General features: G+C 35.4%; 1 protein-coding gene across 2 annotated transcripts in view; it reads right to left on the reverse strand.

Moving 5' to 3' along the window:
- SLC8A1 (solute carrier family 8 member A1) overlaps nt 1-15,864 on the reverse strand; it is a 386,248-nt gene extending 370,384 nt beyond the window's left edge. The window contains exon 1 of one of the 2 annotated variants that reach the window (XM_025354380.1): nt 15,778-15,864. The gene's annotated coding sequence lies outside the window, so the exon portion shown is untranslated. The remainder of the gene's footprint in view (nt 1-15,777) is intronic. The other variant, XM_025354365.1, reaches the window with a different exon arrangement.
- Nucleotides 15,865-16,538: the final 674 nt, after the last annotated feature.

Below are 16,538 nucleotides of genomic sequence, written 5' to 3' on the forward strand. Positions count from 1 at the left end.
TTGTGCATATTAGAAGATGAAATCATTACAAGTAGGGTATTTGATTAAAAGAGAAAGATTCCAATTACTTTATCTTCTGTGAATGCCCCCTCACTTTGAAATGCCCCCTCACTGGTAAAATTGACAGTTTTTGAGATTGATGAGTTCAGATAGTCTTACAATAAATAGAATGCATATTTTGCAGTTAGTCAGCCACAGCCTACATATCCTTCAAAATGTGCATGAGTAATGTTAAAAAATCTGTTTAGAATTTAGTCAGGTGGACTTTAGAATGTAAAGAAAAAAATGGGATTATTAAAATTAGTTTAACAGTATGGAGTTAAATAAAGAAGGGAAAGACCTCCTGCTTGGGGCATGTGAAATACAAAAGAAAAAATTAACTTCTAAGCATCCATTTTCTTGTAGTTTCTCATCCAATGAGAATTACTTTGACTTATTAGCTATGTTGTTCAATAAAGATTTGTCAAGCATACCCACTGTATGTCAAGTCCTGAGTATATCAAGATGAGTAAGATTGATATACACCCTCAAGGCACTTAGAGTCTAATGAAGAGATAGAAAAATGCATGTTGACAATGTTAAGTACCATTACAGAGATATCCACAGGGGGCAGAGGGAGCAGAAAGGGAGAATATAAATCAGTATTGGGTAATGGGGAGTGGAGCCTCACAGAAAGAATGGTCTTTAAAACTCTATTGAGAGTTCATCAAGAGAAAAAGGAGGGGAAAAAGCACTCAAGAAAGAAGGTATTAAACATGTCAGGAAATGGAGATCTGAGCCACTCTGACTAGTTCAGTGAATCATAAGTAGTTTGGTATAATTGGGACAAAGGGTGCTTATGGGGAGACAGTGAGAGACAAACTTAGGGTTACTAGCAATTGATAATAACTGGCAGAACTACAATTTCAAGGGTCTTTGGTATTAAGTTAATGAATTTGAATTGTATCCTGAGAGTTATAGGGATTTATTGAAAGATTTTTACATGTGGATGTGCTTGATAAATATTGTGTTTTAGCAAATCACTTTGGCAACAATGTGGAGAATAGTAGGGAGCAGCCAGGGTGGAGGCAGAACATTTCTTACTATGCTATTGCAATAACTTATGTAATATAAGAGGCAGATGGTAATGGATATGGGAGACATTCAGGAGGTATGAATTATCAGATTTTGGGACTGATTTGATGTGCTGTGGACACTTAAGTAAAAAAGGGGATCTAAGCTGATTTTTAGTTTACAGTTAACCAAAGAGATAAATCAGAAAGATCAGTCAGATGTATAGTAAAGATGATCAGTTTAAATCACAAAATGTTAAATTTGAATCTAGGCTCTGTGGAAATGGGCTGAATAGACAGTTGCATATATTGGTTGGAGGGTGAACAATAAACATTAATAAAGTGAAACTAAAGTCAAAGATAAAAATGATGGTAAAACAGTACCTGGCTGTTCTAAATTTATTCAGACATTTTGCAAAAGTAAATTACATGCCAATGTATGAAACCTTTTTACAAGAGAACGTTGAACCAATCAGTAGTCTTTAAGGGACTCTAGAGGTTGGAATAGGAACCACAAGATTGCAAGTATAATTTCAATGTTCAAATTAAAGTCATTCTAACTTCATGAGCTTTAGGGATCTAAAACCTGTCAGACAGATAAATACTGCTGGTTTCTGACCTTCACTGGGATTTTTAACATAACTACATAAAATTACTTAAGGTCAAATGGAGAAATGTGGACTGAACAATACAATTTAGTGTAATCCTCACTAACAACTGTGCTCAAAGACTGCCGACTCTAGCTGAATAGTAGTGAGTGGGTGATATGCTGCAAGACTCTGTCCTTGGTTTTGTCCAAATACTTTGTCAAACTATTGGATGAAGATAAAAAAAGCCATTTTTACTATGTTTGCAATGGATATCAAAGTTGAAGATTGAAAGCAGGCTGGATGATATTTGGAATCCATAAAAATATGAATAGAAGAAATTTAATAGGGGTAGATCTGAAGATCCTGCACCTGAGCTCTCAAAATTACCGAAAAACTATTTCTTGGCTGAGTTGTGGCTGTCAGCTCGCTCAACATACAAATTAAATTAATAATAAAATAGAAATAAGAACACATTCAAAGAAAAATCTTCAGGCACTAATATAAGCCAGAATCCACTTACATGATAAGAGGATAGACTAAAGAAACTGGAGCCACAGAGAAAATTTGAGAGAAACATAAATAATTGTTGATCTACAGAGACGTCAGAGAGTGTCACGTGGAAGAAGAATCATGTTATATATAATCGTAAGGACTGGAACTAGTGGTATTGGACAAAAGGAGGATACCTTTCTCAGTTCATCTCTGTCCTGCATTTGCTTACAGTGGAGTGGAGGATAACACTGACTTTGGAGTCAGACTTTTCCAGCTCTACTGTAATTAGCTGTGTAACCTTGGACAGATTTCTTTAGCGTTTTTCTGTCTCATTTTCCTCGTCTAAAAATGGGGATGATAATAGGATCCAGCTCGTAAGGTTATTGTTAGGATTTAGTGAGTTAATATATGTAAAAGCACTGAGAAAAGTGTCTGGAACCTAGGAATTGCTTTTGTGCTAGCTCCCATTGTTACCAGGAGCAGAAGGTGAGTTGTTCCCCAAGGAAATACTAGGTAGAACAAGAGAATTAGAGAGATATTCTTCAAGCAGCTTTTAAAAATGTATTGTTCATTTGTAAGCCAGGGTCTGTGAGTTGGTGACAGTTCCCAAATGTCCTAGAGGCTGTCTGCCCACACACTCCTCCCCATCAGAGTTTATGGGGGAGCCAGGTGCAGGCAACAGCATTCATCCCAGGACCTAGGACAATCTTCTGGTTGGTTATCGGACCAGCTCAGGCACTCCTGTCATTGCCAAACTCATCTTCCAGTCTTCATACTTTTATTTTCCATACATGTTTCTGGCTTCTGTGTCAATAGCCGAGTCAGAATCTGTTTTTCTGGACCACAGTCTTTGACTCTGATCCCAAGTCCTTGCTGGAGGATAAGGGCAGTGCAACAAGAAGCCTTTATTTAAAATATTCCCAGACATAAACTGAAGTCCATGGAGCCACAAGCACAAAGCAAATATTTGATGTTTTATAAAAAGTGGAAAAAGACTTCTTTCTATCTCATGATTAGAACAACCTTGGGATTTTCTAGCAGCTACATTAGTGTGTTGTTATTTCTAGATGGTGGTTTGTGTGCACATGTAACAAATCATGTTGCACACATTAAATATATACCATCTTTATTGGTCAGCTTTTTAAAAAACAAACAAACAAAAAATAAAACAAAACAAAAAACCGGGATTTGGAGTACCTCATACTTTTGAGTTTCTTCCCAGCAATCTAATTACAATTTCTGGGTCAGATCTTTGAATCATGTTCCTCATCCCTTCCACTCTGTCTATGGACCATACATCTATCATATTGAGTTCCACTCATATTGAGTTTCATTGTTTCTTAAAACAATGAAATCCATGAACAAATGACCTTGAGAAACACTGCATTACTATAACCAGTGGCTTCAATATTCCCAAGACAGTCCTCCAGGATAAATTTATCTGAATTTAACCCAGTAGTTGCTAGTTTATTCATTTATAAAGTTATTTTTAGCCTGTGGTCCATCAGTATCTTATAAATCTAATATTTGGTGAAAAAAATGGAACTATTAAATTTAGCAGCCTTTATTTGAACTAAGTATTCATTTATTCTTGAAAAGAGCCTTTTAATTAGGGAAAACATATGTCTCCATTTTCTTGGGACATTCCCAGTTCACTGATGTTGATCCAGTGTCATCATTAATAGCTCCCTCTTTCACTCTTAAAAATATAATTGTTCTGATAATCAATTACGTAGACACTGAACCTATAAGGTAAGGTATTATCATCTGACTTTTGTTTTGTTTTTTTGCTTTTGCCTCTCTAGTGTCTTTCCTGCCTACTGCAGCCAGGAAGAACTTTTACGAAGGTAAACTAGATCATTTATTTCTCAGCTCATAATCCTGCAGTGGCTTCTAGGACCCTCAGCCAAATCTATAGCTCTCAAAGACCTAATGATTTAGCTGCTGGCTATATCTCTGATGTAATGTTTGAGAAACTCTCCTACCTGTTCTCATGGGGCTGCTTACTGTCCCTAGAACACATCAAATTGTTTCTACTTCAAGGCCTTTCCTTCGCTGCATTTTCTCTGTCTGGAAATCTCCCCAGTTATTCACATGACTTGTTTCCTTACTTCATTGAGTTTTCTGCTCAAATTTTATTTCCTGTGATCACCTTATCTAAACATACTTTCTCTATCTCTCTATCCTTCTCTATCTTCTCTATCTACTCTACCCTTCTCTATCTCCTTATGCTTCTTTACTTTGTATTTGTTTTCTGTATTGTTTGAGTTATATATCTAACACCCCAGTGACATTAACACTCTGGAACCTTCATTAAGATGTATTTATGTACTCTGTGTATTTTCAATTCTTCAAGTAAATTAGCAATAGTTAGGAAATAATTGGATATATTTGCTCATTTTAGAAGACTGACATTTAAATAATGTTGTCAAGTTTCATTTATCTCCCTTATTTCTAGATATTTTGATTCACAAGCACTCTCTTTTGACTTGTATGCTTCTTTTGATGAATATGGATGTAATCTACCTTCACTTTGGGAAATGTATCTGTAACTAAATCAGTAACTTAGAGGAAGAGAGCTTTCTAGAAATCACCTAGTACATCCTCCTGGTCAGATAGGGGAAATATACCAAGGAAGATAAATGTTTCTTTCATGTACTTCAATGTGTGGATGGACCTCTATTTTGGTTTGTGCTTCATCATGTCCTTTTGGGAGTTGCCCCTTGCCCACGTAGTAGGTATCTCAATCCAAGGCTTCATCTCATTTACCACTCATGTGGGACCTGATAAAAGCTTTACAACAAGAATATGTCATTCCCCTGTGGATGCAAAGGGTGTCCCAGGTCTCAGATTATCTTATAACCAGGGAATCAAAGTATCAAAGGAACTTCTCCTTCTTTCTTTCCACTCTGCTGTACTCTTCACCCTCAATCAAGATCTTATCATGAAGCATCAAAGACTGTTGTCATCATCTCTAGATATCTTAATATCATTCTCAGAAGAATTTAAATCTCCCCTTGCCCAGCATCCATAGAAATCCTCCAATAGGATTCTGGTATGTTCCATTTAGTCCTTTCTAGGCCAATGAATATAGACAGAAAATCAAACAAAGTGAATATAATCCTAGAAATGGATCTAATAATATTGAACTTATAGTCATTACAAAATATTCTTTAGAAAAATTTCTACTCATTGCTACATAGTTTATTTTCTCAATTAAGCTCTCCTTTCATCATGTCATTCATCTAACCCACTGAAGAAGGCACAACCATGTAGCCAGACTTCCATCTTCGTTCCCAGGTTTATGGACTATTGTCTAGTTTTCAACCTCTGCAATTTTCTTTTCTTTAGATTCTCAAATTTCATTAACAAATTATTTGTGTCTTAGTCATCATTTTATACACCAAAATATAGGGTTTGAAAGATAGCAGATGTGTAATAAATGCTTGCTGAGTGACTAATAATAACTAATATTTATTGGGTAATTACTAGGTGACAAAAACTAAACATATACTTTATCTCATTGGTTCTTACAATAAGAATATAATTGCATTTTAAAAATATCTTTATTCCTTTAGCACAGTTGTGAAGATTTATTAGAGCATTCAAATACTTTCATGTGATTTTGAATAATAAACACATTACTTAGATTAAGTAAAGAATACTCATTTATTCACTTGATTATTCATCAAACAATAATTATCTACTTTGGGTCAGGAAATAGCAGTCCATATGCAGTATAAGAAAGATGTCACAGATCTGATCACATTCCTGGTTAGACCCTTTACCTCCTACTCTTAAGCCACTGATTTCAGAACAAAGTTCCAACTTATTAGCAATATACGGGATTCTCATCATCGCCTCTTCAATCTTATTCCCGACTATCTCATACCTAAAAGCTCGAGCAATAGCAAAACCCTAATAAAGATTAGGCTAGTGGTTATTCTTGAGAGGAAAATGGTCTGGAAGGTGGCATAAGGGGGCCTTCTGAAGTGCTGAGGATAACTCTGTTTCTTGATCTATTTGATGGGCATATGGGTCAATTCCATTTATGAAAATTCCTTGAGCTGCATAAACACATGTTTCTGTAGGTGTAATATACCTCAATAAAGAGTAAACAAAAGAAAACAACAAAGTACCTTTTGTAATAATGAACTATTTCTGGTTTCCCATCCATAATTTGTCTTAATTTCCCTTTTCTGTAGACTTTGCATATGCTGCTCCCTCAACCCACATCTCTACTGGTCTGTGCCATTAACTCTATCTCATAGTTCTCACCAAACTGCTTTGCAATGGTCCATTTTTGTGTACTCTAAGTTCTTCAGAACCATGTCTCCAGCTACTAAATGAACTTGGTATAGTGAGATAGCCACACGATTACACTAGTGTACTTTTTATTCAACATAGTGCTAGAAGTCCTATCTAGAGCAATCAGACAAGAGAAAGATATAAAGGGCATCCATATCTGACAGGAAGGAGTCAAACTCCTTGTTCGCAGATGATACAATCTGATATTTGGAAAAACCAAAAGACTCCACATGAAAGCTATTAAACTGATAAACAAATTCAGTAAAGTTGCAAGATACAAAATCAACACACAAAATTCAGCAGCATTTCCATATGCCAACAGGGAACAATATAAAAAAGAAATAAAAAGTAATCCCATTTACATTAGCCACACATAAAATTAAATACCTAGGAATTAACTTAACCAAAGAAGTGAAAGATTACTATAATGAAAACGATAAAATATGGTGAAAGAAATTGAAGAGGACAACAAAAAATGGAAAAATAGTCCATAATCATGGATTAGAAGAACCAATATTGTTAAAATATCTGTATTACCCAAAGCAATCTATAGAATCCATGCAATTCCTATCAAAATACCAATGACATTCTTCACAGAAATAGAAAAAACAGTCCTAAAATTTATGTGAGACTACACAAGACTCAGAATAGTTGAAGCTATCCTAAGCAAAAGAACAAAACTGGAGGAATCACATTACCTGACTTGAAATTATACTGCAGAGCTAGAGTAAATAAAACAGCAGGTTACTGGCATAAAAACAGACACACAGACCAATGGAACAGAATAAAGAACCCAGAAACAAATCCACACACCTATAGTGAGCTCATTTTTCACAAAGTTGCCAAGAACATACACTGGGAAAAAGTCTCTTCAGTAAATAGCCCTAGGAAAACTGAATATCCATAGCAGAAGAATGAAACTGGACCTCTGTCTCTCACTAAATACAAAAATCAAATAAAAATTGATTAGAGACTTAAATCTAATACCTCAAACCATGAAACTACTACAAGAAAACCCTGAAGAAAATCTCCAGCACATTGGTCTGGGCAAAGATTTCTTGAGCAATACCACACAAGCAAAGGCAACCAAAGCAAAAATGGATAAATGGGATCACATCAATTTAAAAAGCTTCTGTACAGCAAATAATACAATCAACAAAGTGAAGAGGCAACCCACAGAATGGGAGAAAAATATTTGCAAATTACTCATCTGACAAAGGATTAATAACCAGAATATATAAGGAGCTCAAACAACTCTACGAGATAAATTCTAATAATCAGATTTTTTAAAATGGCAGCAGATTTGAATAGACATTTCTCAAAAGAAGACATACAAATGGTAAACAGGCATATGAAAAGTGCTCAACACCACTGATCATCAGAGAAATGCAAATCAAAACTACAATGAGATATTTCACCCCAGGTAAAATGGTTTATACACAACAGACAGGTAATAACAAATGCTGGTGAGGATGTGGTGAAAAGGAACCCTTTGTACACTCTTGGTGGGCATGTAAATTAGTACAACCACTATGGAGAACAGTTTGGAGGCCCCCCAAAAAACTAAGAATTGAGCTACATATCATCCAGCAATTCCACTGCTAGGTATATACGCTGCAAAAAAGGAAATCAATATATGGAAGTGATATCTGTACTCCTATGTTTGTGGCAGCACTGCTTATAATATCTAAGATTTGGAAGCACCCTAAGAGTCCATCAACAGATGAATGGATAAAGAAAATGTGGTACATACACACAATGGTGTACTATTCAGTTTTGGTGTTTCTAAACATCAAAATAATTGAACTCATGGACATAGAGAATAGAAGGATGGTTACCAGAGGCTGGGAAGAGTAGTTGGGGGAAAAGGGGGAGGCTAATGGGTACAGAAATATTTGATGGGTATAAGATATTACTATTTGCTATCACAACAGGGTGACTGTCGTCAATAACAACTTAATTGTACATTTTAAAGTAATGTAAAGAGTCTAATGTGACTGTTTATAACTCAAAGGGTAAATGCTTGAGGGGATGGATATCCCATTCCCCCGATGTGCTTATTTCACATTGCATGCCTGTATCAAAACATCTCATGTACCCCATAAATATATATATACTATGTACCCACAAAACATTTTTAAAAAATACAAAAATAGAAAAAAGTAAAAAAAAAAAAATCACATTTGTGTAAAATGCTCATAGAGCTCAATTCTAGGTGCTCTGGAAACACAATAAATGTGTGCATGCATACACACCTACAAATACTCAAACGTCTTCTATAGTAGGCTGAATCTTAGTCAAAGGAGACCAGTTGTGCAATTGTCACTCCCCAACAACAACAACAATAACAATATTCAAAAGACTTTTCTGTACTTTTAGAATCACTATACATACATGTTTGGAGTGCTGGTATTGAAGATGTCAATGGAGCTTAAATAGGCATTCTGTAAGTTAGGCATCCCACTCTTTTCACATGTAGACCCATTAAATCATATCCCAGATGTTAAAACCATAGGTCCATGTCAAATTAATTCCTTTAGAGGAATGACTAATCTTGAGTTAGCCTGATTTCAGTACTGAGAGGTTAAGGAGCACACCAAATCAGCTACTCTTCGTCTGGATTCTAAACCTTCATTGAACATAACAAGCTTGTGCTCAGATTACCTTCTGCAGAATTTCTCAGAGCTAGTCATGTGTTACTGTGCCCTCTGACACCTGAGATGGGGATAAATTTTATGCAATATTTCATAGATCCTTTTTTGTTTGTTTGTTTTTGTTTTTTTTACCATGGAAGCTTTACTTCACCAAACATGCGAAAAGACAGTACTTTTTCAACCAAATTTTGAAAACTGTGATTTGGAAGGTTACATCTTGGTGAACTTTTTGGAGGTCTGTTTCTCAACCTATTTAATGAATATTTACTGTGTCTTTCCTCGAAAAGTAGATACAATTATCCAGTAACTTGGACATGGTAACCCAAATGGATTATTGAGAAGAAAAAAACAAGTTTTGGGGGCATATACTCTTTATAATGGTTATGTATTTAGTCTATGTTCCCCAAAAGACCATGGGCCTTTACCTTGGCTCAGGGACACATGTATTGAACGTAAGCTAAATTCATAAATGTTATGTAAATTTAGTTTCTTTATAACAAAACTCTGGGATTTGGTTTTTAGCATATTGTGTTCTTATTTTGTCTTCCAATTCTTCACATTCCTCAAGAAGGTATAACTTTATAAATTACCATAGTTTATTGTTGACATGGTTGTTGATAATTTTAAAAAATGTAATATATCAGGGTTTATGATTTATGGGACCTGAAGGAATTCAATTTTGTGCTTAAATCTCTAATCTCATTAGTTGTTTTTCCTTTCCCCTGCCTGTAGTAGCACAGTAGATATTTATCTTTTTAAGCAAAAAAATATTTAAATATTAATGATAGCAAAATCATCTCTGGGAAAATGATATAGTAAGTGTTTTTAAATGTGTGGTAGAGTGAAAATAGTGTTAGAAGGTGGATGTGACCTCTATTCCTCCACACATGTCTGATAGAAAGTGAGGAAAGAAGAGGTAAGCTTTCATTTCATTCCCTTTTACGAAAGTACAACAACTGACCAATTTCCCTACACCTTATATGTAAAATTATTTCTTCATAACTCTTACAAAACTAAATGCACAACTCACAAAATTGGTAAAAATTGTATGTTGAATTTCCAAAAGTCATATGCTTATAAGCAACTGTAAGTGAATTGTCAAGTGGATTTCTTATTGTTTATTTTAGATTAATGACCTGAAAATTAAATGAAATTTATCATGTATAGGTGATAGGTCCCTCAATATAATACTAACTTTCATTTAAATGATTCTTATCTCATTTTCCAATCATCTTTGCTTACAGAATGTTGAAGAGCGAAGGGAAGGGTGTTAAACATTTCAACATACATTGATTGAAACATGATTAATATGATAGGCAGGGAGACTACAAGGATGAAATATGGCCACAAAATAATAATTTAACTTTGATTTTCAAAAAATGTCCAGTTAACACTTTGGAAATGTTAGTTTATAAAGAGTGTTTAATGTTAATTTTTACAGAGTTGGTATTCACAAAAACTTTTTCAAATGATTATTTATTAAACTAAGTGGACAGTAATCTGAGAATAATAATAATATTATTTTGCTCTTACACCTTGCCATAACACTACTGAATACCTTTCACAAATTAATTTTATTATTTGTTTTTCATTTTTAAAAGGCAAGGAAATGACTGTGGAGCAGTGTAGCACAGAGGTTAAACGCAAGCTTCAAATCCTACTTCCTCTTTTTACTAGTTGTGTGATCTTGGGCATATTATTTAACTTTTCCGTGTGTCAGTGTTTCCATCTGTAAAATGGGTGACTATCTCATAGGGTTAATTGTCAGAGTTAATAAATTAATACCTGTAACTTGCTTAGAAGTGTGCTTGGAAAATAGTAAAAGCTCCATACATACCAAGATAGTTTTTAGGTGACATGCCCAGCATGGCAGAAAGTTGGGATTTGAACATAGATTTGTCTGAATCTAGAATTTAGGATTTTAACTGCAACAACAAAAAGACTTTTTATTTCATAGAATGTATTTTATCTATATAAGTGAAGCAATAAAAGTAGTAAAGATTTAAAAATAGTTTGCTATTTTTGTGTTTCTTTGCATTAAATTCAACAATAGCTTGTGTTTCTTTGCATTAAATTCAACAATAGCTTGCAATTGATAATGGTTCTTAGAATCATTTCATATATAACTGCACTTTGTCTCTCAGAAGGCAAGCTGCTGGGCAGATTAAGGAACTAGAGTTATAATGATTATTGTATATTATTATTAATCGGAATCTAACACATTGCTCAGAATAAATATTCACTGGAGTCTTCTTTCTCATTTACCTAAAACACACCTGGTTCAGAAAATGATTCAAGACATTTCCTGGTCCTCATCACTTCTGTTAAGGTATGATTTCATTTTTAAAATTTAGGAAGTTCGTGGCACTTCCTAGAAAGGTAAAAGTCAAAAAAAGCATGATTTTCCTTTTTTAGAATAAATGTGCCAATTTTTTTTAGAAAATTGTTGCTATCCAAAATTAACACTCCCTTTCAAGATGTCTGTTTGATGATTTCTTGTTGTTGTTGTTGTTTTGTTTTGTTTTTTTGAGACGGAGTCTGGCTCTGTCGCCCAGGCTGGAGTGCAGTGGCCGGATCTCAGCTCACTGCAAGCTCCGCCTCCCAGGTTCACGCCATTCTCTTGCCTCAGCCTCCCGAGTAGCTGGGACTACAGGCGCCCGCCACCACGCCAGGCTAGTTTTTTGTATTTTTTAGTAGAGACGGGGTTTCACCGTGTTAGCCAGGATGGTCTCGATCTCCTGACCTTGTGATCCGCCCGTCTCGGCCTCCCAAAGTGCTGGGATTACAGGCTTGAGCCACCGCGCCCGGCCTGTTTGATGATTTTCTAAAACAATAGAAAATTTCATTTAGTATCTGTTGTTAAGAACCATAATGTCACATACATATATTTTGTAGCTTTCAATAATCATGGGTAGCATTCACATAGGATTCAGGCTAAGGAGTATGATAGATGTCAAATAGATATATATCAATCCTTTATTGTAGAGGACACTTCCTTTTAAACATGCTGAAACTTTTAAAATAAGGATTCTCTGTTAGCAAAGATTATATCAATAAAACATCCAAGGAAATTATCCTTCTGGGAGAAAGGACATTTTTTTCCTAATCTTCAGCTGTGGTTTTGTTAACTCCTCTTTTCAAATAAATTAGACTGGCAACAACTTTTCTTTAATTGCACAAAGGGAATGATTTTTAATCTTAGTTGCAGATTAGAATTTCATGGAATGAACTTAAATTACCCTTGTCTGGACCCCACTAACATATTTAATTCCTCAGGGGTGCAATATGGGCATCACCTACCCTAAGTGATTTTCATGTGCAGTCAGAGTTGATAACCATGGCTCATATCAGGGAGAGAAATCAATGGGATAAGAGAGGCCGTTTTCTCCTCAACAGTACCAAGTGCCTCTTGAATTTGTTTCCCTTGTATTACTTCACAAACCTTAAAACCACTATCAAAAATTCTCTGGCATACAAATTTCTTCCAATACCTTGCCATGAGACTTGAAAATGTCACATAACTTTAAGATAAAAAATTGAAAAAGGATCTTCATGGGCAGATCACATCTGATCAGAATACCAAGTGAAATGGATCCTAGGAAACCTTCACCTTCCAATGATTGAACTTGGAGAAATCCTGTAGCCTCTCTGGCCTTCAGATTCCTTACCAGTACCTTTGGCTAGCCTCTGGCCTTTTGTGTTATTTTTAACGTTCTTAAAATCGTTACTATTCTCTCAGGGACCACTCAGTGTATCACAGTTTTTAATCACCTGATCAAGGGGATTTGGAATTTTTTTTTTTTTTTTTTTTTTCAGAATTGCCAATAATATCTTTTCCCTTGAAACATAATGACTTTTTCTGTGGGCCAAAATTTTCCAGGCTTCTGGAGGAGTACATTTCTACTCTTACTTTCATACAAACTCTCTCCCAACATTCAGAAATACTCTTCCGCGTCAAATCCTCTAAAAAGTGGTTGCTCCTCCTGTCATTGTCGCACCATAGACCAGGCCCACAGGTATCCAGACAGGTCTCATCATGTAGACAGAAGCCTCCAACCTGTGCTCTATACTATTCGGAATTATTTCAAATTTTTTCATCATACTTAGCCACCATGAATTTGCTTCATACCTCAGCTAACTATAACACAGATCATTAACAGCCTTTTTTTTTTTTTTTTTTTGGGACAGTCTCGCTCTGTCGCCCAGGCTGGAGTGCAGTGGCATGATCTCGGCTCACTGCAACCTCCACCTCCCAGGTTCAAGCAATTCTCCTGTCTCAGCTTCCTGAGTGGCTGAGATTACAGGCATGCACCACCACACCTGGCTAACTTTTGTATTTTTAGTAGAAATGGGGTTTCACTATGTTGGCCAGGATGGTCTCAATCTCTTGACCTCATGATCTTCCCTCCTCAGCCTCCCAAAGTGCTGGGATTACAAGCGTGAGCCACCATGCCCAGCCATCTTTTTTTATATTTATTTATTTTTTTTTACATAAGACTACCAACACCTTCAATTTTCCTCTCAAAATATTATTTCTTTAAGATTTTCTACATGTATAGTCATCACTAAATGCTTAAGAAGTCATGAGTTACAAGGGCAAGCAACTTGACTGTCATGAATTTTCTTCCATAAATGTTGACATAGTATATACAAAATTAGCAGTAAGTCATTCTCTATTACTTATATTATGCTCCTTGAATTCGTTTTCAAAAGACATTTCTCATGAGGAGTGCACACTTGAAATGTACTTGGCAGTAGGCAAACGAGAACATAGTAGCTGATATATACGCATTGCATCTGTTCCTAAATACTAGCGGCATCATTTATGTGAACCTTTTACATTTTGAAAATTGCAAAGACTCCTGCTGTGCTGTTTCTTTTGAGAAGCCGGCTGGTATGTGGTGTTTAATTAAGTATTTTAAAGCCATCTTTTCGTAGGCCTGTTCCACTTTAGCAAAAGTTATGACAGCTTGTCTCTGTTAGTTTAAAAAAAGAAGGCATCGTTTATTCTCTCTCTCTTTCTAACTCTCTCACAAATAGACTATTAGTATTTTTAAGTAAAGTAAAATAGCCTATTTTAGAAATATAGAAATGTGTTATTTTAATGTGCTCTCAATGTCAATAGACATACAAAAGAATAATTTGATGAAAATAATCTTTTAGTATTGTAATTATTTTAATAATTATAGTGCATTATTGAAATAAAAAACACATTTCCTCTTCCTCTGCCACTTTTTGGTATAATGGGACATTCACAGCCTGAAAGAAACCACCACATAACTAGTCATTTCATCTGTATCTGTTAAATGAATTGCATTTCCCAGACATCTAAGTTATCCAGAGAACATCTCTTTGATCAGTATTACAAATTATTTTTATTTTCTTTCACTTGCTTATTAATAATTTTCCATGTCACATCTGTCATCAGAGAAGGAAAGTCACATTCAATATTTCTTCTCCATTTGTCTCTTTTCTTTTTTCCTACTCATACTCTGCATTGAAAACTTAGTTAAGCAAAAAGAATTGATTCAAATCTTATTTGGATTATGGACACATTATTCTCAGCAAAATAAATCTTGAGTTTAAATTCCATTATCCTGTGTAAATTTTCTTTAATTTAATCTTGGCAAAACATGCATATTTTATAGATAAGACCTATAATTTTTTCTCTTGACTTTTGTGTTTGCCAGGAGTTCACAGACTTTGCTAACAATTTTAACAGATATGCTTTAATTTAATAACTACAATTTGGTAATTAGCTGGAGTTGCATTTCAAAGTGCCATTGATATGATTTGGCTGGATTAATCTGTATTCTAGAAAATATGGGACAGTCATATAGATACTGGTGTTGTTACTCTGTTCATATTCACACTTTTACCTTGCATTCCTGAGACACAGAATTTTTGATATACTGCCACAATCTATTCCCAAAACATCACTGATGACGAAACGATAATAATCTTTGGAAATATTTCCTCTCGAGTTCCAAAGTTTTCAGTCAGTAGAAAAAAAAGAAAGAAGACGAAATTTTAAAGGTGCTGAGAAAAACCCAGGGCTCACAGCTGGTTTCAGCAACTTCGACTTGCGTAAGACCCCAGGTTTGTGAAAACAACCCAAGAATCTTTGAACAGGATGTAATCAACCTCCGATCTGCTGAGAAATAACTGCAAAAATGACTTCAGCTGCCAAAAATAATAATGTGGTTTACAAGCAGCTCTTCCTATGTCTAAGGAAGAACTAGTCACACATGCGAGTTTTTGCTGGCTTGAGGAGAACAAGCAAGGAAAAAGACAAATCCCACCTACCCTAGCCTAAAATACACAGTGAGTCTCAGAACCCCGCGGAAGCTGTGGCTCATTTCTAAAGGTGCTGGCAATATCGAGGAAGACTTGTATCCACAAAATTCCAAATGGTAAGTGACCCAGGGCAGAGGGATTTTATTTGGCAGCAAATCTGTGCTGTCACTTTCCTTCCGTAGCAAAGCTTCCTTGGCTTGTGGAGGCAGAGCTGTTAAATATCTCTTAGTCACTAGCCCCAACCTTTTGTTGTTGTTGTTGTTTGTTTGTTTTTCTTTTCAAAATATTATCTGGCACCTTCCCTTAAAGGACATCAAGGGCTCTGGAGGAAATATTTTCAAATGATCCTTTATATAAGTTCCATCACAAAAGCCCGGCACCTACCTCTGTCAAGCCTTGGCTGCTCAGTCCGCATGGGCTGGATGTGAAAAAAGATCCCGGTATGATGGCTTCTCTAAATTTACCAGAAAGAAAGGACCTGGGATGCTTGTCCTTTAAGTGTCTCTAAACATGGTTTGCATAGCTGGATCTCAGCTTATCTGTGCCTTTCGGCTTTCGCTTCCATACATGGATCTGTTCCCAACAGTAACTCCAAGCTGTCGAAAAGAAGCTATCTGGCAGCTCTCCGCTTCATCCAACACATGGATGATAAAAATACACATATAGCGATTCTTCCAGCTAGGCCCATTTCCCACCCCATGATCCTGCCACTATGCCTTTTTTTTTTTTTTTTCCAAAACACTTTTGAGATTGGCATTTCTACTCTCCAAATATTTAGATCATAACCAATTTTTACCTGATTCTCACATAAAGCTTTTAGAGTATGGGTTCACCTAGCTTTATGAAAACTGAGAGACAATTATGGTTCCTTACTAGAGTCTTCATCCTTAAAGATTCTAGTGATAGCATGCATATGGGACCTGTGAAATGTTTAATGAATGAATTTATAAACGAATGACTGAACAGATGAATAGCACTGTATGTGAATGAATAAATACATACTTTACATATTTATTTAATTGGGAATAGTGATTAACATTTCGGATTATTTGTCTTCAAGGAAAAGATAGCAGAGAGTAAAAGTTATCAATATCTCTAAGAGAGAAGAAGCCGTTATTTTAAACAGCTTCTCATGTAGGGTATTG

This window comes from Theropithecus gelada, chromosome 13, assembly GCF_003255815.1.
Source record: "Theropithecus gelada isolate Dixy chromosome 13, Tgel_1.0, whole genome shotgun sequence".
In the NCBI taxonomy this organism is placed as follows: Eukaryota; Metazoa; Chordata; class Mammalia; order Primates; family Cercopithecidae; genus Theropithecus; species Theropithecus gelada.